The sequence below is a fragment of the Cervus elaphus genome, chromosome 17 (genome assembly GCF_910594005.1).
Source record: "Cervus elaphus chromosome 17, mCerEla1.1, whole genome shotgun sequence".
In the NCBI taxonomy this organism is placed as follows: domain Eukaryota; kingdom Metazoa; phylum Chordata; class Mammalia; order Artiodactyla; family Cervidae; genus Cervus; species Cervus elaphus.
This window is the reverse complement of record NC_057831.1, coordinates 27,500,250-27,526,283: the sequence shown is the minus strand read 5'-3', so window position 1 is coordinate 27,526,283 and position 26,034 is coordinate 27,500,250. Positions and strand designations below refer to the sequence as shown.

At 33.8% G+C, this 26,034-nt stretch overlaps 1 protein-coding gene across 5 annotated transcripts in view; it reads left to right on the top strand.

Moving 5' to 3' along the window:
* Positions 1 to 26,034, top strand: part of RAP1GDS1 (Rap1 GTPase-GDP dissociation stimulator 1) — a 152,310-nt gene that overhangs the window by 72,829 nt on the left and 53,447 nt on the right. The window lies entirely within an intron of this gene.

Below are 26,034 nucleotides of genomic sequence, written 5' to 3'. Positions count from 1 at the left end.
TTTTAGCTGAGGACACAGATATCTTTTATTATGAATTTTAATTAGAGAATCTGAGTCTCCAATATTGTTTATAAATTGACCTTACTTTGCCTTTATTCCAGTTCTTACTTATCTTAGGGTATTATCTTTGTTTACAGAATCTCAGTGCTTATGTTTATAACTTTATGCTTTCACATTTAGAGTTTTTATTAAACACCATAGTTTATAGTATTACCTTTCAAGAATGAATGTGTATTTTATATGATTAATTTTAATAATATGCATTTCATAGACCACTGCTGAATAATCGGTTAAGATTGATTGCAGCTATTTGGAGCACAGTCATTACTCTTTTTATTCTTCTGTGTTTGTTACTAGAATTTAAGGCTATCAAGTATTCTTTAATCTTTGTTCAGTTTAGATAGTCTTGAATTATGCATTGCTTGAACATCATAGGAATTAATCTGTTTTGAATACTCTTGCTCTAGAGTTTCACTTAACATTGGCACAATGAAAGAAATACCCATAGTGATCTATTGTGTCATCTTGCTATGATTTTTATGGGCACAGTAATTTTACTTCCTGTGTACTCTAAAGAACCTTGAAGTTAGGGTAATAAATGTCTAGTTAATAAGATTGTCATTTTTGATGAAACTGAAGTCCAATATAATACTGTCTGTCATATCCGTTTACTCTGTTCTTATGAGATATACTGTCTATAAAGTCTGTGGGGTATGCTTTAGGCTATGAAGTTAATTTTTTTGTTTCATTTATTTGTGAATATAACCACTTTATTTTCATTTAATTCAATGAAAATTACAGCTGAATAGAAAATTAAGCATAGTGAATACAGACTAATTTTTATAGTTTTAGATCTTCTTTATGGAAAATGAAGTTAGTAGTTTTAAAATGAATAAATACAAAAATTTATTTCTTTACAGTTTATTACTGTAAATCATGTGGCAAAATGTGTTCACTGTGCCATGCTATCTTAAGCGTATAACTTCCATAATACTATATGCTTTCTTATCCTTTTATTTGAAATTAAATCTCTGTGAACTTATCAGTGATTTCTCCAGAATAGTTGTAGGAAGAGTAGGCCCCTTTAATTATAAGAATGATAACAAAGTCTAGAAATGTGGTGCTATGTGGTTGACTTTTTAATTTAATTAAAATCCAATGACATTTTATGATAATTGGGAGTTTGAAAGAACTAAGAAATTAGATTTATCTTTTTAAAAAATATTGAATAACTTCTATTTTAATGAATGAGTTAACCTTCTTCCCTCTTAATAATGTAATACTTCATTCCTAAAAGGAGAATAGACAACTATAAATGACAGCCTTGTAAATAAAAGGAATCTTCTTCTTACAAATAACATGCGATTTAAAATTAAAATTTACATGTATATTTTATCAAACTTACCCATAGGACTGGTCAGTTTATTCTTGTTTTACAAATGTATTCCAAATGAATAACCTTTTAATGTGGGTTTATTTAGAATTTTATTGGGCCTACAGTACATAGTAAAGTCAATGTATGGATAAAGTAACATAGAGAATTCAGTATTAGAGATAAAAGCTTAAGCAATGTGTGCATATTTTATAGATTTTTATTTGATAGTTAAAACATAAGGCATTTTCTAGCATATTTCAGTTAAAAGTTTTCTCTTTTTTAAAGAAGATCTCTAACTGTAAAAAGAATTACACTTAGCACAAAATTCATGGCCATCTTTTGAAAAAAGTAGGTCAGATTTCAGTTTTACCAGTTTTGACAGTGCCCATTTTAGGAGCTCTTCCTAATGGGAGGAAACTGTCTTATATAATCCTAACATCAGGTAGTAGACTGATATAACTGCTAAATGGGATGGAGTTTAGTCTTTGTTGCTGATGAACTTTTTGCGTCCCAGTCTCTCTCTTGGATGTAGAGATGAAAGAGTCACTGAGTGGGAACATTTTTCATTTAAAATGCTTAGTCTTTTTCTTGTGCTTCTAGAGAACTGCCAAGGCATTTATGGATTTCTCATTCCAAGTATACAGACTTCTGATATAAGCAACATTTTTTAAAATTCTTTTACCTGTAACTTTGCCAAAAGTACTCTTTTTATAAGAAGTTTAACACCTTTTAGATCAAAGAAGAGAAAAAAATTATATTTTAATTTGGAAAGAAGTCAGCAAAGGTTTGATGGGATACGCTAGGGGGTGTGATTTTAAATAACAAAAAGTAATCTTGAATCTCAGAAATTCATACCTTTGGCTTACTTAATTACACGTTTCTCTCAAAAGTGATATGGAAAAAAATGAGCTCTTTCTTTCTCCTTATCTGGCCATCTTTGTGGTATTTTTTGTGTATATAGCTTTGTATGTTTAAAATTGCTCATATACTTAAGTGGTCTTATAGTATTGAAGAGCTTCATGTTAAATTCCCACTCAGTGTTTATAATTTGCAGGGATAAATTAGTGACTAGAGTCTCAGCTTTCTGTTTGTAGATTTTATTGCTTGAGGTCAGTAAATAACTGTTATTGGAAATACTGGTTAAAAAATCATTTAGTAGAGGCTAAAAGAATATGATTGCATGAAATTAAATATTTGCGCCTTTTGTATACCAGAAAAAGAGTACGCACAATTCAAATTGTGCATGCATGCATGCGTACTCAGTCGTGTCCGACTCTTTGTGACCCTGTGGACTGTAGCCCGCCAGGTTCCTCCGTCCATGGGATTTTCCAGGCAACAATACTGGAGTGGGTTGCCATTTCCTACTCCAGAGGATCTTCCCAACCCAGGGATTGAACCTGCATCTCCTATATGTTTTACATATAATAGATATTAAAATTGAATATACCTATTTATAGAAATAAAATTAATGCTTGTAATTATATAATTAGTCCTATTATTAGAAACGTGCACACTTAAGAAGGTTGTATTATATGCTATCTTATTTGATGTAAAGAAACTTAAATTCTTGCTCACTGAACAAATAAATATACCAAACTGAGGTGGCAATCTGGAGAAGGAAATGGCAACCCACTCCAGTATTCTTGCTGGGAAATCGCATGGGCAGAGGAGCCTGGAGGGCTACAGTCCACGAGGTTGCAAAGAGTTGGACTTGACTGAAGCGACTTAGCTGCAGCAGCGGAAGTGGTAATCAGGCTTGCTGAAGCTAGTATTTATGAAGTGGACTAAATATTGTTTATTTCAATGACTTCAAGAAGTGTAAAAAGGAAAGGGTGCCCAAGTATTCAATATATGTGTGGACCTATTTGTATGTTACTGATTCTAACTATGCTACACTATTTCTGTATAAGGAATGAAGAAAGAATCTGTTATTCTAAATGAAAATGCTGAAAAATAATTAGCAGTAACACTATAATATTTCATAGTGTAAGTTGATTAGATAAGAATAATACAAACATGCTTTGAAATTGTCTAAATAGTTAGGATATATTTACAGCAGTTATATTCACATGGAACTACTAATACTTAGGTCTTGCATTTCAAATAAATTTTTATTTCAGAGATATAAATTAGGTTAAATATTTGTTTATTTTATTAACATGTTTGCAGGTCTATATATTTTCCTTTTTTTGGGTATTCAGCTTTAGAGTAGAATTATCAAACAAGTTTAAAAATAAGACTTTTCAGCTTTTATCAATTAATGTTATATTTTTAATGAATTTATTATCAATGTGCATCATGTATTTAAGAAGAAATAACTGTAGGCAGTTGTTAGTTTTAAGAGACAGTAGTTATGGCTATTATCACATTAAAATCCTCCATTGTAAAGATGTCCTAAATATATAGTAGTTAGAGATTGATGTTGTTTTGTAATACTATCATAAGCTCTATAAAAGGTTCATGCCGTTAAAGAGTTTTAAATATGGTGGAGAAAATAAAATTCATAAAGGAATAAACTTGTGGACAATTATAGAGTACATACTAAATATGTGGTTTTTGATCAGAATGAAGATCAGTGGATGAATGGAGTAGTAATTGAAGCCTTTTGTTAGAAATTAAGCAAATAGTTCATTGTTTATAAAATATAGTTTAAGTTAATAAGATTATAAATAAGTAAAATTTTAATATGCTCTCTGGAAGGGAAATGTTACAGATTAATCAGATTTCCAGATGTACCATTTACTAAGTTGGCATTTAATCTTTCTGAATTTTAGTTTCCTCATTGGAAAAGTTGGCTGTTGAATGGATCAAATGAGGTTTACATATAGATGTACAATATAAATTATGAACTGCTGTGCAAAGGGAATATGTAACATTTGCATACAGTCATTTGTCTTACTCAGTTTGGGCTGCTATAACAGAATACCATTGACTGAGTGGCTTAAACAACCAATGATTATTTCTCACAGTTTTGGAGGCTGGGAAATCTACCCAGAATCAAGGCAGCAGTAGATTCAGTATCTGGTGAGGACATTCCTGGTTTGCCCATGGCCTCCTTTTCACTGTATCTTCACAGAGAAAGGAGAGAGAGAGAGAGAGAGAAAGCAAGCTCTCCTGTCTCTTCACGCAGGCCTTACCTGCATGACCCAGTTACCTCCTAATATCATCATTTCAGGGGTTAGAATATCAGTTATATGAATTTTAGGGGGACTCAAACATTCATTCAGTAACATTATTTCTAAAAAGTATGCTGTGACATATGTACGCTAATGTACATAGGATATTTAAAATAAGGATATAAAGAACAGAAGCTGCATAAAGACAGGCAAAGATAAATCTAGTAAGAATCAGGGATAATATGCTTACTATAAGGAGCACTAGTTTAATTTGAGCTTCTCATTTGCCAAGGTGAACAACTTGATATACTATATAATTTTTTAGCTGTCCTAAAGAGAAATTTTGTAGGTCTTCAAACAAAAAACTGTTGCGACAGATGCAAGAAGAGATTTATCATCAGGATATCATTAGCTCCCTAAATGATTCTGTACACATTCCTCTTAAAATACGCAGACAGCATCCTCAATAACAGTTCTACAAAAGTTGCTCAAATAGTTTCCGTGTGATTATTTCTTGGACCAAATCTTTAATAGAATCTAATAAATACTATGGGCTTCTTTAGCAAAGGTTTGGACAGTATAGCTCAAATGTGTTGCTTTTTGGCAGTTGAACTTGATTCAAGCGTACAACTTAAAATTTTCAAGAAGTTTTGGCTTAAATATATTTCCTAGCTTATTTTAAACCAGATTACATTTCTGCTTTGGATTCACTGTACCTACTCAATTTCTGTGTTGTGTAATGTATCAAAGTTCTATTTTCTGAGACCAAAAAATACACTTAATGTGTGATTTTTAAGCCTGTTATCAATTTGATAAAATTTGATTTAAGTGATAGTTACTACTTAAGAATACCACATTAATGGTGGTTTCATGAATGTGGTAAAATTGCTTTAAACCGTATGTGTCTACACACAACACAAATGCATATAAAAACTGATGAAATCTAAATAAGGTCTGTAGATTGTCAGTTTCCTGGTTGGTATATTGTGTTAGAGTTATGTAAATGTTATCAAGGAGCAAGCTGAGTGGAGGGTACATGGGACATGTCTACTAATTTTTTTTGGTAACTTTTGTGAGCCTCTAATTATTTCAAAATTAAAACTTTAAAATAAACACCACATTTCTAAGAGACACATATAATCTCTTCTTTGGGAAATAACCTTGTTTCTTTCAGCCCTCCTTGAGGGAATGGGAAGAAAAAAATGTACATAATTATGAACTTAAATACATATACACAGACATGTAAAAATTTAAAGTATGACCTGCAACAATAATTGTGTTTTTACTAGTTTTGTGTAGTTAAAGTGGAAGGCAAAATTGCCTCTAATTTTTTCTCCCTCCAAATTTGACTTTGAGGGGAAAAAAAAAAAATCGACAGCCCCAGAATAAAATTTAGGGGGAGACAATTCATACTTTGGGAGCCTTGATCAGAGCAGTTAATCAAGAGGTTCTGCCTTCTATGCATCCTCTAGGGATAGGTTAGATATTAGCATTCCTAAGTCTCAGGAGAATTTCTGTGTTGGACCACAAGCCTCAGGTGAGATTTCTGGTCAGGATCAGCCTGTAAGTAATTTATAATTTACCTTTGTTCTAGAAAAGCCAATGCAAATAATGTGAGGGGGAAAATGGTTTTGCTGATACTCGTTTCTGTTTAATTGTTCAAGTGTGTCTCCTATGTTTAAAGAAGTTATAGTGCGTTCAAGGTAATGAATCATGTATATCAATAAGTAAAAACAGGATCCAGTGATAGTGCTATAAGAGGATACACAGTAGATGTCTAGGAGGGAACTCAGTTGTATTGGAGCTCTTCCAGTGGTAATAGAGGAGGAAGCAGTTAATCTGCATGGTATTTGGACATGTGGAGAAAGGATTCAGATTTTTCAGGAGCACAGAAAAGCATTTTAAAAGGTAGATAATAGAGTAGAGAGATATATCTGGAACCCATATTCAAGAAGGGCTTGTACAGTGGGGAGCCATGGAAGTATTTGAACAAAAAAATTGTGTTCAAATTGATCCCATGGAAAGTTAATTTGAAAAAGATGTATCTTATATAGGCAGTTGTTCTTTACAGAAAGGATGCATCTGAAACACTTAGGGAACTTTTTCAAAATACGTCTTCTTGGCCACACGCTAGAATCAGTAAATCAGAATCTTTGAGACTATAATCTAACCTATTTTTGATATTCCTGCAAATATTCCTTAGATGATTCTCATGCACATTTGTACTTAAAAACCACTGAACAGTAGACTAGATGAAGAATAACCAGTTGGAAGGTTATTGTTCTTTTTAAGCTTAAAGTGTAAATCAAAGAGAGAATAGAAAGAAAGAGAAGGATGTGTGTGTGTATAAGAATCCAAGAAAGTATCAGGTAAGAAGGAGTCCATGAGTCCCAAATTCAGATCTGAATAACACCAACAGAAGTAGATCTCAGCCAGGTGGATATGTTTTGAGATGGGTTGAATTTGCTGTTTTCACCTTCAGGTGACAGAGCTTTGAGATTCACTCACTTAAAAGTGATGGTTGACCCGTGGGAAGAGAAGAAATGTTTAAAGGTGAGCATGAGGCAAACAGCCCGAATTAGAGTGTAGAAGAAATGAAGGAGCTTGTGAGGAATCAGCACTGAAAGATTTGAGGAAAACAAATTTTGTGTCATGGGTTCCCAGGAGTCGAGTGGTAAGCTCTATCAAGCACTGCCAAGAAAAAAATCTAGCTGAATTTTGATGATTTAAGTAACAGACATTCATGTTTTAAAAAACATCTCTAAGTTGAATCTTCCAGAGAAAGAAATAGAATTTCAAGGGCTATGGTGAGCAATGAGGAAATGAAACAAAGGTATTAAGTTCCTAGAAATTGAGAAAAGACAGTAATGATCTGTGGGAAGGGCAGCCTTTTGAGAGTAATTAAAGTAGTGGAAACAGGAACTTATTTATTGGGCTAGGACCCAATGTACAAGGACAGAGTAACTTTCCTAGAATGAATGATTGTTGGAGAAACATCATAGATAAATAAAGAAGAAATGAAATCTTTGGTGTTAGAAGGGGAAAGGACTTTCTGCCTTAGAGAAAAAGGACCAGATAGGTGAAACTATTAAAAAAAAAATGTTTACAGTAGTACAGAGGGCAGTCGAAATGTCTTTCTGGCATGGCCTTCATCTTCCCAGTAAAGTTAGAAGTCAAAGCTCATTATTATATAAAAGTTACTGGCAAAGTGATGGTAAGAAACTTTGGTGTGGAGGAAGAGTTGAGAGTTGGAACTGTGAGGAATATTTTAAATAGTCATAAGGATATGATTTTTAACTAAGCAAATGGTAGTGAAGGTTTACTTAGAGATCTTGATTTTGCATCCATTTATTGATGTGTGTTTTGCACTTAAAATGTGTGTAGGCTACGGAGCTGTCTTATACTGGAATGTGTGAACAGGAAAGAGCCACTAAAAATAGCTTGAAATTGGCATTCTCAGTTCCATAGAAGGATTCTGTGGAACTCCTATGGAATCCTGTGGAATCCAGTTGTATTGGAAAGGAAAGAGAAGTCAGATGGCAGAGAGATCAAGAAACCGTTTTGGTAGGTCAGATGTGATGTGGTAAACACAGGAGCAGAAAGAATGAAATTAAATCACAAAGTTCAATTGGGTTATCATTAATTTGGTTGGTTCTTATAAAGTATCCACCAGGTGTAAGCAGTGTTAAGTATTTATTTAATGACCCTTCAGTTCATGGACTTCCCTGGTGGCTCAGTGGTAAAGAATCCACCTGCAGTGCAGGAGCTGCAGGGGACACGGATTTGATCCGTAGATCGGGAAGATCTCCTGGAAGAGGTCATGGCAGCCCACTCCAGTATTCTTCTCAGGGAAATCCCCTGGACAGAGGAGTCTGGCAGGTTCATAGGTTCATAGGGTTGCAAAAGAGGACATGACTGAAGAACTGAACACAGAGTTTATACTTTGAAGAGATGTGATTTTTACATTTTTGTGCTTGGTATTACGTCCAAATACATTTTGTTTATTAAACAATCTATGAATTTTTACCTTAATCAAACTTACAGGGCAGAGAACATGTTAAATATTAAGCTGCTTTTTTCCAATGCTTGATTGGTTTCCGAGTACTATGTTATAAAAAAAAAAAGTGAATGCCTTGTTGAAGAGAGAGTAGTAGTTTTCAGGTAGTTGTCATCAATTTTATAGATAGGCAGGTAAGTGGAGGCAACATGTGAGGAGGGAGTCTTGCATGTGGCAAAAGTATTAAGTGATTTTTTTTTTTTTTAGCTCAACAGGAAGTCATTTGTGGTTGCCAAATTTTTTAAAAAAGCATTTTTTTTTGTCCCTTGGATACTAGATTCTCTCCTTGCCTCAGTCAAAACCTAAATGGCCTTTGGAATTTGCCTTTCCTGATTAACAAGTCTTTTTCTTTTTCTTCCAATTATTGTTATTAGTTGGAGGCTAATTTCTTTACAATATTGTAGTGGTTTTTGCCATACACTGACATGAATCAGCCATGGATTTACATGTGCTCCCCATCCCGATCCCCTCTCCCCCCTCCCTCCCCATCCCATCCCTCTGGGTCTTCCCAGTGCACCAGCCCCGAGCACTTGTCTCATGCATCCAGCCTGGGCTGGTGATCTGTTTCACCCTTGATAATATTCGTGTTTCGATGCTGTTCTCTCAGATCATCCCACCCTCGCCTTCTCCCATAGAGTCCAAAAGTCTGTTCTATAGAGTAACAAGTCTTTAAAAGGGTAGGAAAATTCTAAATGTGATGCAAAAGTAAGACTTTTGGTTTTTCTTGTTGTTGCTGTTGCTGTTTGGGTCTGTTTTGCCCTCACCTTTACTATTCTGATTTTACCTGTTAAAGGTCAAGTCTGTGTATAGACACATTCAATATAACATTTCTAGTCTACTTTTGCCACCATGTCAATATGTATTATCCTCTGCTCTTAATTGTTTTCTGTTTTTTCTATTTTTCTTCTTTGTAACCAAGCTAAAGTACTGAACACTTTCTCTATTTTTAATCGAAGTTATCTTTGCTGCAAGTTGGGAGTATTTCCCTTGATTGGGAAGGAATAATAAAAGATAAGTACTTTTTAAAGGTGAACAATTGATATTCTTCTTCTTGAGTGGAATAATGTACCTTTTGAGAAAATGTGCTGTTATCAATTCACTTTAAATTCTAAATTTTAACTGCATTTACATGTGCACACACAGAGTTGTATGTATATATAGTCTAGTGTAGTTTTTTAACTATGAAATAACTTGATACAAAAGCCTCTCATTTAAAATAGTTTGAATAAAATTTAATTTTGATCTTGAGCAGTTAAACTAAAAAATTGGAGCAATAAATTATTTACCATGTTACCTGAATGCTGTTCAGAAGAGACTTAAGGTAAATTTATTAAATAATTGAGTTTAATTAATAATTTTATTTATAATATATAGATATTGTCTTTTGCTGATAATGTAGAAATAGAAAGCTATAATAAATAGAATACTTCAGTGATTTCTTTAGCAAATGCAATGTGATTTGCAGATGCTCTACTATTATCTAAAGACTTTTTTAAAATACTAGAGTTGTCAACAATTTTGACTGACATGAAAAATCAATTGGTCTGTAGAAATTAATACTGATATCAGTGGGCACACCAAAGCTGTCCATCAGATGTCTCACTGTGACCTAATTTTAAGCTGCATTTGTGGAACTAGTGTTTTCCTTTCCTGACCATATGTTATAAATGTAAATATATAAATCTATTTGAAATTATCCTACATTAAATAAAGGCAGTATTTAAATCTGAATATAGTACTCTGCCATAGAATTGCAAGCTTTATGTTTCCTTTGGATATGTGGGTATTTAATGGTCATGATGTTTTTTCTTCATGACTTATTTTTGTAATTTCACTGATGTAATATTTATAGCTTTTGCTTTTATATCTAGTCTTTCATGCATTTTACCTGCACCTGGAGGGTGAATAATTGGTTTAATAATCAGCAAAGATGTTGATGAATTTAAAGTTTTCATTAGAATGCTTAAAACATATTTGACTGTGTATTGTGTCTAAGGTACATAATAGAAATTGCCTATTGACAAAATTATAGAGGAAAATGTAAGCATCAGAAGTTAATTTTCTTCCTTGGTAGATTTCATAAGTATCTTTTGACTTGATCTTGAAAAACAATGTAAGGGTATCTATTTACCAGTATTCTGCTCCAGGAAAATAAAATATCACTAGGCAAAAAGTATATTTAAGAAGCATACATTGTTTAAGAATATAAAAATAAATCATATAATAAAAGACAATTTAATTATATAAAAAAAAAGAAGCATACAGAAAACCCTGTATAGTTATGCATATCAGTATAGCCAATATGTCTGACTTAAAAAATAATGATACAGCTCATTAATTTACATCATGACTATCAACTTTTTGGGAGGTGTTGGGAATCGGAAAATAGGAGCATGAATTCCTTACCTTTGTGGATCTTGCAAAGGAGGAGATAGATAATAAACGAGTAACTATTACAAAAAGAAGGTATTTACAGTGATCATTGGTATCAAGAAAATAAGATGATATAATGGAGAGTATCTGGAGATGAAGTTCTCTTGTTATTTGAGCTGAAGTCTGAAAAATGAGAATAAACCATTTAAAGAGAAGGGGAAGAGTGTTCCCTGGAGAAGTATAGCAATTACAAACCCAAGTGAGGAAAGAACTTGATGTGGTCAGACCACTGAAAGAGAGCAAGGTGTATGAAATGTGGTGAATAGGGAGAGTGTTTGTTACAAAAGTGGAAGAAAAAAAGAAGACCTAGATTACAGAGAGCTTTGTGGGCCATCCAAGAGTAATGAGAAACTATCCAAGGGAATCTGATACAGGTTTTAAAAACATCATTCTTGGAGCTGCATGAAAAGTGGGTTGAGAAGAATGGAAGAGTAAAGAAAGGGAGTGTGGAGAGCAATTATAAGACTTGTAGTAGTCCAGGCGAGAGGTAATGGTGACTTGGATCAGGGTTGTAGTGGTGAAGCTGAGAGGCATCAGATGAATTTGAGAAGTATTTAGAGTGGTGGATGAATCAGGAATAAGGGTAAGGGGGAAATCAAGAATGATACTTAAATCTGGGGTTTGAGCAACTGGCCAGAGGGTAGGGCAGTTTACTGGTAATGGAAAGAACAGAGTCTATTTTGTTATGTTTTTCTGAATTTTGTTATTGCTGCTTGTTTTTGTTTTGTTTTGTTGGTGGCAGTAATAAACCTAAGATTCTTAATAGAGATATGCAAGAGAAAATGGCAGTTGGGCAGTTTCTGTATCTTTATATTCTTATACATTTTGAGGATAAACATACCAAAAGTTTAAACTCTCATGTTTAGCAAAATATTCAGATGTTATGTGGATAGAATATATAGATTGAAGGAACCATGATAAATTAGAAAATTTAAGGGAATAAAGCTGCCTAGAATTTATAATTTTTTTTTTTAAATAGAAGGGACTTTGGAAGTCATCTAGTCCATCTCCTCTAAGTTTTACAGATAAGGAAACTGAGGCCTCAGAGTTCACATGACTTTTTAGGATCAACGGATAAATGGGTGACAGTGTTGATCTAAAATTCATGTCTCTGGCTTATTTTATCAAAGTAATGTAATTGAAGGAATTACCACTTTCATAAATACCTAAATATTTCATCAAATAGTTTTGTGCTTTAATATTAATAGTTCAGCCCTTTGAATTCCAGATATAGGAATTTGTTGTAAGAATTTTGCTAAAAGCTAATCTTAAACGAATATTTTGTTTAAGTCAAAGAAAGGTAAATTTTACCTAATTTGAAAGAAGATAGAGCAGAATCAAGTGATAAAGGAAAAGCTTTTCACGTTTTTCCACATTTGAAAACTTAAAAAAGTATATGTGAATACAAGCATACTTTACCATGTTTGATCCTTTATTCTCATTTTCTCTAAATGTAGAATATTGTATGAAATACTGACATTTTATTCATTGGGAAATGAGAAACATTTTGATTTGACCAGGAATCTTAGTAAAAACTAAGGAAATCCAGCTAATAATCTGAGAGTTTTATTATTCTCAGTAAACCAGCTTGACAAACATAGGTAGACCATTCAAGTTTTCATACAAATATGATTGCTTTCTACTATTTTCTCTGTATATATGGCATATAGAGAACTAAAATTAAAACTATACTGTCTTTATCAAATATACTGAATAAATTCTTCCTTTCCTGCAATGGAAAATAATAGGAATTTATACACATCTTACATATTTTTAATGTTTAAACTTCAGTTTTATTCTGTTCTACTGATCAATACACCCTTTTAAATTTCTCTAAATTGTTGGCATAGCAAAGCGAACTTTTCTATTTAGTAGCTCTCTAACCTAAATTTTTTTCTCATATTGTGCTTTAAATGAAATAAATTGGGGTTTAAAGTAGCAAAACCATATTGATGTGTCAAATCAGAGACAAAAAAATTTCCTGACTGACCTGAAAAACCTTAAACTAAGCTGTGATAACAAGAACAGGTTCTTTCCTTTGGACAGCTTGTCATTTGAGTGAACACCGGGCGATGCTCTTTTTTTCCCTCTTTCTTCCACATAAGACAGTGTGAATCAGTTATGTACATATGTAGTTTGTATCAGCTAATCATTATTAGACCAGATCAGTATTATATAGTGTTTTATAATAAGAGATTGTAATGAAAGTATACCAAATTTCATAACAAAGCCACTAAGTAGATGAAAATCAGACAAGTTTAAAAAAATAATAATAACTTGATGTTAAAATTTATGAAAATACAAGTCACAGGGTGAAAATATTTAATGATTTTTGAGCATGGTATCAAGTGCATCATTCTTGCATTAAAGTCTAGTTGCCTTTTTCCTCTTTACCATTCTAAATCGTTATGATGTAATTTCTTAGCACTTCTTTCTAGAATATTATTTTTTAATTAATCTTTTAGCCCTGAATTTTGTTCTCATTTTGTAATTTAGATGATTAATTATTGTAAAGTTAATTAGAAGAGATACATATTAAAGTTTAAATCAGTCGAATGAGGGTGAAGCTTTTCTTTAGTGGCCAAATTGATTTTGGAGCAGGAGAAGCCTGGTGCTTTTTCCTAGGTATGAAGCTAAGGTTTCACCTAAACTTGGTATGCATTTATTTAAGTACCTCGTATGCTCAAGAATACATGCATTGTCCTTTCTTTTAATAATTTTCAATTTTTACTGTATTTGAGAACTTTTAAAAAATAAAATTTCTGTGGCACACTATAGTCTTTCAGTTGTAGTAGTGCTCAAAAGCCATATACTCATAAATGTACACGTCATAAGATCCAGCCATTTCATTTCTAGATATTTAACCAAAAACTTTATACACCAGCATTCAGTGCTGAATACTACTCAGCAATAAAGAAGAATAAATCACTTACATACTTGAAATTATAAATCTCAGAGTCATTAGGCTGAGGCAAAGAAGCTAAACATTAAAGAGTCATACTATATGAATGTATATATGCAAGCTAATCTAGAGTGACAGAACACTGGTTGTCTAGAGATAGAGGCAGAAGCGAAGGTGGCCTGCGAGAGGACGTGACGAATCTTTTGGTGGTGATAGTTTTGTATCTTGATTGTATTGGTAGTTTCTTGGGTGTGCTAAACTCTCAAAACTCATTAATTACACGTTCTAAATCTATATGGTTTATTTTACATCAGTTTTTCCTCAGTAGTTAATAAGGAAGGGAATCCAATCTGAATCTAAACCAAGAAGTACACAGTTGAGGTTTTTTTCATTGTATAGACCTAATAAATACTAGTAAGGACTTGAAAAACAAAACACTCTGAGAAATATGACAGTGAATGTTTTTCTAACTCTTCTGGGTAAAACTTCGTTTGTGCTTGGATTGTACTATGAAAAACTTAATTGTGCTTACTGTTTCAATATTTTCCTTCATTTTCTCTCCTGAACTATGAATTAGCTATCTTTGTATTCCCCAAATCTAACTCAGCTTGTGAAACATTGTAGGTACCCCCAGCACAGTTTGATTAATAAAAGTGGATAACTAGTGCTAATTTGGCCCCGAGTCTTAAAATATCTTGATTAAACTGAGTATGCAATTTATGTCATTAATCAGTAGTTTAAGGATCTATAACTCCTATTAAATAGTGTTTAACTTAGATTACAGGTGGGCTAGAGATTAACTTTACTGCATAAATCTCTTTTATTATGGATTCATAATTTATAGGTCTTAGATGAATACACTTACGTTTATCATGAACATTTAATTTCTGTGAAGTTTTATATAAACTTCCTTTTTTTCCCACCTTTTCCTCCAGAAGAGATTTATGTTCTTGTCTCTGTGCTTCTATGAAAGTGAAAGTAAAGTCGCTCAGTCGTGTCCGACTCTTTACAACCCCATGGACTGTAGCCTAATAGGCTCCTCTGTCCATGGTATTTTCCAGGCAAGAATACTGGAGTGGGTTGCCATAACACCCTGTAAAAAATTGTATTGAAGTTTTTATTGTTTACTATTCTGTCTCCCTCACTGAAATAGGAACTCCGTAAAAGGAAAGCCTTCTTATGTTCCTGTTTATATCCACAGTGCCTCACATAAAGGCTAAGTTAACATTAATAAGTACCTTTTCTATAATCAAATGTGTGAGTTTCATTGCATGAATTGGGTAATTTTAATTTTTCTCATTATTATTGGCTTTTATGCATCTTTTTAATTGTTTAGTGGTTACCTATATATATCTTTGCTGCTGCTGCTGCTGCTAAGTCGCTTCAGTTGTCTGACTCTGTGCGACCCCATAGACGGCAGCCCACCAGGCTCCCTCGTCCCTGGGATTCTCCAGGCAAGAACAGTGGAGTGGGTTGCTATTTCTTTCTCCAATGCATGAAAGTGAAAAGTGGAAGTGAAGTCGCTCAGTCATGTCCAACTCTTCGCGACCCCATGGACTGCACCCTACCAGGCTCCTCCGTCCATGGGATTTTCCAGGCAAGAGTACTGGAGTGGGTTGCCATTGCCTTCTCCGATACATATCTTTAACTTACCACAATTTACCATCAATTACTGTAACGTCACATATAGTTTAATCATCTTACAACTGTGTACTCCTAATTTTCTTGCTTCCATTCTTTGTGATATTATTGTCATATATTTTGTTTTTACATATGTTAGAGATTCAACAATATATTGTTTTTTATACTTTAAACAGATTTTTTTTTAAATAGAAAAAAATTTTTTGTGTGTTTACTTTGATTTTTTTTTTTAATCCTCTTTAGTGTTCCTTGTTTTTGTATATATCCAGATTTTTTATCCAGTATTGTGACCTCCTGCCTGAAAAGCTTTTATTAACAGGTTGCTTTTTTCTTTCAGTGCTTCACAGATATTATTCCATTGTTTTCTAGCTAGCATAGTTTTGGATGAGAACTCTGCTATATTCTTATTTTTGCTATTCCAAATATAACTGTTTTTTTCCTTCTGGCTGCCTTCAGAAGAGCCTCTCTTCCTTTGATCTTTCAGCAGCTTGGCTGTTTGGTGTGTATTTTTATTTTGTTTTCCTTGCTGGGGAGACAGGGAAGGGCCCTTAAACTTCATAGACTTATGATGTGATGTCTTTCATTATTTTGGGGGACTGTTTCCCTGTTAGCTCTTTAAATATTTCTTCTACCCTGTTCTCAATCTTTTCTCCTGCTGGGATTCCAGTTGTAGTTATGTTAGACCATTTGCTATTTTCTGTCAGCTTGTAGATGCTTTGGGGTTTCCCTCCCTCTTCTTGTCTTTGTGTTTTAATTTTTATTATTTCTATTGCTCTACAAGTTCACTGAGCCTTTCCTTTGTTTTGCTGAGTCTGCTGTTCAGCCTTTTGAAATAATTCTTTATCTTTGATAGTGTTTTTGATTTCTGACATCTCCATTTAACTCTTATAATGTCTATTTCTCTACAAAATTCCATATCTCTACATGGATATTATTCACCTGTTCTCCTAAATTCTGTAATATATTAATCATGATTCTTTTAAAGCCCCTATTGATAGTTCTGACATCTTAGTTACCTGTGAGTCTCATTCTGATGATTGAGTTATTTCTTGGCAGTGAATTATTTTTTCCTTTCTTTTTTAAATGTACCTCTTAATTTTGTGTTGAATGCTGGGCATTGTATGTAGAAAAACAATAGAAACCAAAATTTGCAATATTAATCTGTGGAAATAAGCAAGTTTCCTTTTACTTCAGGTGGCTAATACGGGGTTGGAGGAGCAGCCAGTCTAGTCAGAAGTTGAGCTGGATTCATGTTTCGCTATTGCTTACCTGACTCCAGAGCAGTCATCTTCAGAGCTTCAGTTATAGGCTGTTCTTACCTTGTACTTAGAGGAAGAGTACCAGAAGATTTTTTTTTTAAGTGTTCCTGCTGTCTGTTTGGCCATCCATGCCTGCCTATTCCACAAAGAAATTCTCTCCATACACCTGTTACTCTTCCAGTGGTGGACTGTTAATGACAAGCACAATGAAGAACATCCATCACTGTTAGTATTAATCCCTGGAGCAAAACTCATTTCTAAACATTCTGGTGCTAAGTAGAAAAAAAAAATTCAAAGTAGATTATGTGTTGAGGAAAGAAGCTGTAATTTTCTGTTGGTCGTACCCATATCATAATTGCTGCATGTAATTAAGTAATTAAATAGGAAAGTACATAACTAAAGCTCTATATTTATTAAATAACAAAATGTCCTATATTATTAAGTAATTAAAATCCTATATTATATAATTGCTTGAGACGTATTATTGTTAGTAAACTGAAAACTAATTTCTGTGAGATGTGTAAAATCTGAGTATATAGTATAGGCTTACTTAATGCCAAGTAATGTCAAACATTCCTTTTTTTAAGATGAGGCTTGAATATTTTACACTGTTTATGTAGAGAAGTGTGTTACTTTCTTGGGGATACTATGACAAAGTACCAGAGACTGGTGGTTTAAAACAACAGAAGTTTGTTTTACAGTTGTAGAGGCTGTAACTTCAAAATCAAGACATCAAGCAAGACCATCCTTCCTTTTAACCTGTAGGCAGAGACTTTTTCTTCTTTTTTGCCTCTTTCTAGCTTCTGGTGGCATCTGGAGTTCCTTGGCTTGTGGCCCAAACTCCAGTCTCTGCTTCTGTCATCACGTGCTCTTCACAAATGTCTTTTCCATTTGTGTTTTCATATCTTCTCATGGCATTCTCCTGTCTGCATCTCTCTCTCCTTCTTATAAGAATAACAGTCGTATTGGATTAAGGACCCACTGAACTACAATGAGACCTCATCTTAACTCTCTGCAATGACCCTATTTCCCAATAAGGTCTGAGGCACTAGGGGTTAGGACTTGGAAATACATTTTTGCAAGACAGAATTGACCCATAAAGAGCAGAAATAATGCCTGTGTTTCAAAAGCATACTCTTTTTATCAGTAGCATTATCTCAGATAAAGATATTAAACTAATGAATCTAAAAGACAGTCCAAGAATATACTCATGAATAAAGCTGTGTGTCATAAATTTGTTTTTATAGGAAGAAACTTGGTATTTGATTACTTTTTAATTCAGGTAAATTTAAAGATAGCTGACTTTTTAAAATCATATTTTAATGAAAATATTTACAAACTTTATCATATTTACTCCTTATTTGTAGCATTATTCATACAGAATTCTGGCAGACTTTAGAAATTCAATCCTTTTTTTTTTTTAACTCAGTTGTGAAATAGTTTGGAGATTTTGAGTAATACTTTTCATTTAGTCATCTAAAACATCTGAATTTCATAACACATGTGGCTGATATTCACTGAAAATGAATGGGCACTTAATGGGCTCTTTGAAGCTTAAATTCTAGGATTCTAATCTCAGTTAGTTTGTTATTGACTAAAAAAGGCTCAGAATAGTATTTGTGCCCCTGCATTTAAAATGAGTCTGATTTATGTTGTTTTGTTTTAAAATCCTTGTTCAGTATATATTATACATGTTCAAATTCTATTGTAACAAAGTATTTGTTTATAGAGGCTTAAAAGTGGCATAGTAGTAGAGTCTGAAGGAAAAAACATGAGAAACATGATTAAAATAAATGTTACTGTGATGTCTTTGTCTTTTCCAAACCAATGCTAGTAAAGACTTGTGTTATAATTGTTTTGACTTTAAGCATCTATTCTGAATCACCTCTCTGTTTACTAAGAACAAGACATTAAAAATTATAATTGTTATTTCTAGACAGTATAATTTTTCAGAGCTCAACTTTCTAGCTTAGTTTATGAAAAGGATTTCTGACTTATTTGCTGAAAGCCATTATAGTCTCTAGTGGTATTTACTTGGGAACATAAGTACCTAAATTACTAATATAATTATTAATAATTAGAAAGCTAAAATAGATAAATTTAAAACATTAAAAAAACATACACAGCATATATTAAGTACTTCCTGTTTGCACAATATGGACACAGTGGAAATAGAAGTAGAAATTGAAATGAATAAGAGAATGTCAAAGCTAAAAAGAAGTTTGATCATCTTCTACTCCTCTTCCCTGCCTTGCCAGATTAGGAAACTGACTTCAGTAGAGGTTAAGAAGCTTTCTTATGGGCAAAGTTAACAAAACCCTTAACTTAAAGACCTTATTATAGTTATTTTAAAAGTCATTGCCTCAGTGATATTATAGGTTTTTAAATATTAAAAACTTCTACCTTGCCTTATTGAAATAATCTTAACATTTCAAATTTCGGGTAACAAAAATTCTCATTTCTACGCCAACAACCAGTAGTAGTCCCAAGAATTTCATCGTTAAATGTTCTTTGCATTCAGGTCCTCAGTTTATTACATGTCTGGAACTTTATTTACTTGAAAAGGAAAGTGACTTTCTGTTGCAAATAAATCTTCTTTGCCCTTAATTAGCTATAGCTGAACTTTAATTACAGTATGAGATTCTGAAAGTGATTGGGAAAAGAAGCGTATCATCCTCAGTCTAATAGCGCAGAACGTGAAAGTGTGAGAAAGATTGTATCTGTTTTCTTCTCTTTTCTCTCTGTAAAAGTAAGGAAGCATGTTTTCTGTAAAGAATGCAGAAGTTGGAAAAGGGAGGGACTTTTAAAAGTTGTGACTATTTGGATGGCTCTTCATAGGTAATGTGACGGGGTGTGTGAAAAGACATGCAGCATAATTTAAGGATTTGTCATTGTTCATAAGGCCATCAGTTTTACAGAGTTAAAGGAAAGATTGTGTAGTTTGTTCATTGTTTGCTGTGATTCTAATATTGTTAGTTAAAGCATGTTTTCTCAGAGATTTGGAAATACCTCGCTGTCAACATGGATCTCAGTGAAGGGATGTTGTGTGACTCTCCATCAGTTTTGATATGGATAAGAAAATTGTGTTATCGTACTATGCCTCTTTAATCTCTTGTGAAATAGATTTTTCTATTTTGTCTATATGTGAAATAGATTTTGTCTACCAGTGTAGATTGATCTCAGATTTCCCTGAAGGTCCAGTGGTTAAGACTGAGCTTTCAACACAGGGGGCACGAGTCTGATTTCTTTTCATGAACTAAGATCCCACACACCTTGTGGCAAGGCCAAAAAATAGAAAAAATAAAATAGTACCCCACCCCAAATGTAGATTGCTTTTAATATTTGTTAAGTTCATGGATACACTAAAAAGATTTTGGGTATCTTTTACTCAAGAATTTTTCATAAATAAATCTTTTAAAAAGATTCACAGTTAACACCAAGGTAGTGCTGTTGTCTTGCTGAACTAAATGGTACAAGTATTCCAAAATATGTCTTTATTGCTTAATAAGGGAACACAGAATTCAGTTTCCCAAGTTTTGGTTCAGAATGCTGATGTTTAATCATTACAGTTTCTTTAAGCAAATTCCGAGTTGAAATATAAGAAAAATGAAATATCGTTTATAATTTATCTTCTTAGCTAATTTATCATAGTGCTCTCTCTAAAGTAGATTTACAGTGAAGGTCATTTTTAATCTCTCTACTCAGGGTCTTAGCTTTCATTTTGGCCACCAGTGACCCTGAAAAATCTTTGCCAGCCTTCTGTTCCATACCAGCTTTAACGATGGCAGATCTCTAGCACTTTCGTGTGTGTGCAGCTCGCGCATAGCCGGCATTGGTAATCAGCGCTTGCAGGGCATTTGTGCAGGACGCTCTTATAGAAGGCAGTGAGGTAGTGCACACATCCACGACAGTACAGTGTGCAAAGTGAACCCTTGGTCCCTAAGGCTTCTCTGAAAACACAAAAAATTATTTATCCAGTACTCTTACCACAACACACACTTTTCTCGTTTGTCAATATTAATTTTTAACAAAATTTAGATGAGAGATTATAGGTATGACCAGCTCCTGTAGTTTATTTCTCACATGCAGTCATAATTTTCTGAATTGCTGCATCATAATTGTCACCACAATAACCACTCCTTATGTCACAAAATATTATTACTTCTGATGGGAAATGAGTAGTTTGAGCAGATGGATGCCTAAGGAATCAAGATCCCGTTATTATACAAATAATTAGAGGGTGGGAGGAAAACATATCAAATATATATGTAGGCATCATTTTAAAACAGAGTTTTGTAATTTGTATTTGATACTGAGAATTGTTGAAAAGAAATATGAAAAAATGTTTAAACCACAAAAGTATAATGTAGTATGGAAATCATACATTTAGATTATAAAACTAAATTCTTTTAAAAATTAATTTTAGATAAAATTTGCTATTGTAAATTATAGGCTTCTTTGAAACCCAACACCATCCTGCTTCCCCAATCTTCCTCCTTCGTCCTTTCAAGGATTTAAGCCTTCCAAAGTCTCTCTCGGGAAAGCTGGTGTTTATTGAAATGATTTTAAAAAGACAGTGTATTTGCTGATGTTACAGTAAGGCTTTCTATAAGCAAGAGTGTTAAAAAGTTCCAGAATTATGCCTATCCAGTCATAATTAGTACATAGGCTTGATAGTCCGCTTCTACCAGCTACTTGGCTCTCTTTTCATTTTCTTTCAAATTCTAATATCTGTGTATGCATCCATTTATATCTCTCTCCCTCCCTCAGCGTGAACTGTTTTTACCTCTATGCACATGCTATAAACTCTTGAACTAAATTATCTGTCTTATTAAATGTATGGAAAAGTCAGCTGTCAGCAAAGACCTGCTTTGTATATTCTGCAGTAGGTTCAATCTCATCCATCAGATTTAACAATCAAGTAGAATGTTGATCTAACAGTAGATTACTAATCAAATTAACAATCCTGTTAACAATCAAGTAGAATGCCAGTGGTAGTGAAGGAGTGAGGTGACAGGAACTCACACACTGATGGAGGGAATGTGCGCTGGCTTTGGAAGCCTGTTTGTCATTATCTTAACAAGTGGGAGATGTGCAGAGTCTATGAACCAACAATACCACCTGGATATTACCAATAATAGCCCAAACCTAAAAACAACCCAAATAATAATCAGCAAAGGAATAAATAAATAATTATGATGTGTTTATACAGTGAATATTGTACAGCAAAGAAGCATGTAACAGAGTAGATGGATATCATAAACACACTGTTCAGTATAAGAAGGCACAAAAAGAATGAATACAACACGGTTTCATTTAAACAAAGCTCAGAACACAAGGAAAGTTAAACCATATTGTGGTTTAATCATTAAAAAAGAAGTAAATGATTTTCATTCCCATTTCTCTCCCTTTCCCTGCCTCCTCCCTCCTCCTCTTTCTCTCACTCTCCCATCCCCAAGGTGAATTGTAATTTACCAAAATGTAGCCTAAGGCCTCATTCATTCACTACATATTGAGTGCCTACTTCCTATGAGACGTTTGGGAAAGGGAAGTGAAGTCACTCAGTCCTGTCCAACTCTTTGCAACCCCATAGACTATACAGTCCATGGAATTCTCCAGGTCAGAATACTGGAGTGGGTAGCCATTCCCTTCTCCAGGGGATCTTCCCAACCTAGGGATTGAACCCAGGTCTCCAACTTTGCAGGCAGATTCTTTACCAGTTTAGCCACAATATACAAGCAAATCTGAAAGTAGGATACACTGTAGCATGTCACAGAGCTTGTATTCAGCAGTTGTTTTCAGGTTCTTTCCTCAGCCTTGGTGCATAACTTGTACCTGATAGTGGAATACCAACTTGCTCACATTTTTTTCTCATTTGTGAGGCATACAGATTTCATTGCTTCCTGGTTTTGGCTACTGAACTGAAGAGTAATATCAAGTGCAGTATTTCATTAGCCCTACTGCATAAAGCCCTACTGTTACGTAGTGTACTTATTTGTGCTGGAAGCTACTCTCTGTGACAAGTCAACATTAAAGAATGTTCAGTTCAGTTCAGTCTCTCTCGTGTCCGACTCTTTGCGACCCCATGAATCGCAGCACGCCAGGCCTCCCTGCCCATCACCAGCTCCCAGAGTTTACTCAAACTCATGCCCATCAAGTCGGTGATGCCATCCAGCCATCTCATCCTCTGTCGTCCCCTTCTCCTCCTGCCCCCAATCCCTCCCAGCATCAGGGTCTTTTCCAATGAGTCAACTCTTCCCATGAGGTGGTCAAAGTATTGGAGTTTCAGCTTCAGCATCAGTCCTTCCAATGAACACCCAGGACTGATCTCCTTTAGGATGGACTGGTTGGATCTCCTTGCAGTCCAAGGGACTCTCAAGAGCCTTCTTCAACACCACAGTTAAAAGGCATCAATTTTTCAGTGCTCAGCTTTCTTCACAGTCCAACTCTCACATCCATACATGACCACTGGAAAACCATAGCCTTGACTAGACGATGTAGCAGGGCTTAAAGAGTTGCTGGGTAGTGGTTGGATACTTATATTTATGGAAAATAAAAATGTAAATTATATTTCTAGAAGTGACAGCACAGGGTGCTTCACAAATTAGAAGTCACTTATTATCAGAGAATTAAAAACGAGCCTGCATTCAGAGATATGAAAGTTTAGGATAAGGAATCTTTTGAAAGTTATTTTCAAGTGAACAATAATAATACTCATTTTAACATCATAGCATAAAGCTATAGAGCTACCTTTACTGTGGAAAAACAATTTGAATGGACTCGTGTAATGACATGTTCTAATATATATCTAAATAATTTGTGAGATGCCTTTAAAAAGTTATTCACTGGTTTTGATAGAGAAAATGGACACAGCATTCTTGTTTCTTTGCATCTTCGGATTCTTTAATAAAATTCTCTTTAACTCAGATATTTTATATGTGCTTTTCTTAAATTTGGTAATGATGTAATTTCTAAGGGAGAGATTGAGCTTACACTCTGCAGCCCCAACTCTTGATAACACATAGCTATGTTGTATACAGTGCAAACAGGGCAGGCTGGGAGGAAGGGAAAGAAGGAAAGCAGAGGAAGGGAAGAAAAATACTTTGGCCCTGAAACACAAGTAGGTAATTTGCCTTTTAATTGTAGTTATGTTCTTACTTATTGCATTACTGAATTTGATGAACATAATTTGTATTAAAATTTCTTGAATTTAATGTTTTGAATATTGAGTACCTGAATATCGAAAGGAAGCCAGCTTAGCTTTCTAAGCACACACAATTTATGTTTTGAAAGCCTATACTTACTCAACAGTTAGAGTCAAAAACTACTTGAACTTTGCAATTTAGGGATGGGTATATTGTATGTGTGGGCTTCCCAGGTGGCTCAGTGGTAGAGAATCCACCTGCCAATGAAGGAGATGTGGGTTCAATGCCTGGGTCAGGAAAATCCCTTGAAGAAGGAAATGGCAACCTGCTCCAGTATTCTTGCCTGGGAAATCCCATGGACAGAGTATCCTGGAGGGCTACAGTCCATGCAGTTCCAAGAGTCGGACATGAGTTAGTGACTAAACAACAACAGATACTGTATGTGCATAATATTGAAGGTCTGAGCTAGATTTTTCATCCTGATATTTAGTTTTTTCTGACATGATCTGCATACAAAGTGCCCAACAATGTAGATAATTTGCATTTATGTTATTGGAAAAGAAAACTCTAAATGAGATATGTACTATAGTTGTCTGGCTCATTTGACTAGTTAGTTACTCTGGCACTAAAGAACTTTCTGTGATCTTATTAGCTAATTAGCATAGGGTCCTTTTCTGCATCTATATAACAATACAGTGAAGCCAAGTGGGCATGACACAAAACTTGAGTGAACACAACTATTTTGTTTCATTTTAGTACAGATTTCCTTAAAATTTTCAGAAATTATGAAGTCCTGCTATATAAGTTGTGTGTGTATTTCTGCCACAGGAAATGATATGTATTGTTTCATTTTCTATTACAATTCAGCAACAGTTACAAAGATTTATCTTAGTTTCAGTTCTTTTATTAGATTTCATTTACTAACTAATTTCAGAGCAGTAATTCTTTTATGAGGCATTTCTTTTACTGATCCTTTTGTATGCTTCTATGGCTTCACAATTCAGTATGGTAGCCACTATCCATGTTTGACTCTTGAGCTATTGAAATGTGGCTAGTCTGAATAGACATGTAACTGTAGTGTAAAATATAAAATACACTTGGCTTTCAAAGATTTATTACTAAGACGAGAATGTAAAATATTTCACTAGCAATTTTATTGTGTATTGCAGTGATCATATTTTAGAGATTTTGGATTGAGTAAAACATATCACTAAAACTAATTTTTCACTTTTTATGTTTTTAATATGGCTACTTGTAAATTTAAATTAATTATTTAGTTCACATTTGTGGCTCTCATTTTTATTGTATGCACTGTTCTAGAGTCTATCATATTTTATATAAGGAAGTCAGATTTAGAAAGACATATTCTTTCTTTCATCTCTTTCTAATTCTGTGTTCAGGGTTTGCAAAAGTATTTTAAAGTGATATCTATGTTCCGACAGTTAAATGATATCTCTTCTATGTGATGTAGATGTATACATAGCAGAAGGTGTGTTTGACCATTTGACCATTGATTATAATGTGTAAGTGTATCGGTGTGTTCTTGAATGGAGAGAATAAGGAAAAATGAAATGCAAACTACTAAGAGTTGGAAAAGGAAATATGTACTATAGAAAATGCCAGTAAAAAGACCCTAGTACTAATCTTTAGAAATTACATATTGTAATGTAGAGTTACGCTATACTGCAGATGGTTGTCTTTGATAGTAACTGACTTTGAAAACACTGAGAGAAAGATATTTAGTGGTTTCCAAACTGAGAAAAAAATTCCAATCAAATTTTAGTTCCAGTTTTTTTCCTCTTACACAGAGTTTTCATTTGTGAAAGAGAAGATGAAAAATTTCACGTCAGTCATAAAGTCTTAAGACCCAGAGAAGTTCTTTAAGTTCCTATATGATACCAAGGAGAATAATCTTTTTTCTCCTAAAAAGTGATTGCCTCTCTTCCCGATCCCACCCCCATTTCCATGTTTATTTGTTTTGTTTTGTTTTCCAAGAAGACATTTAATGCCCTACTTTGGTTTATTTTCTGTGTACTAAATAAGGAATAACTCTGTTATGTTTTGTATTTGAAATTTTAAGGTACATTTCTTTTTTCTTTTATTTTT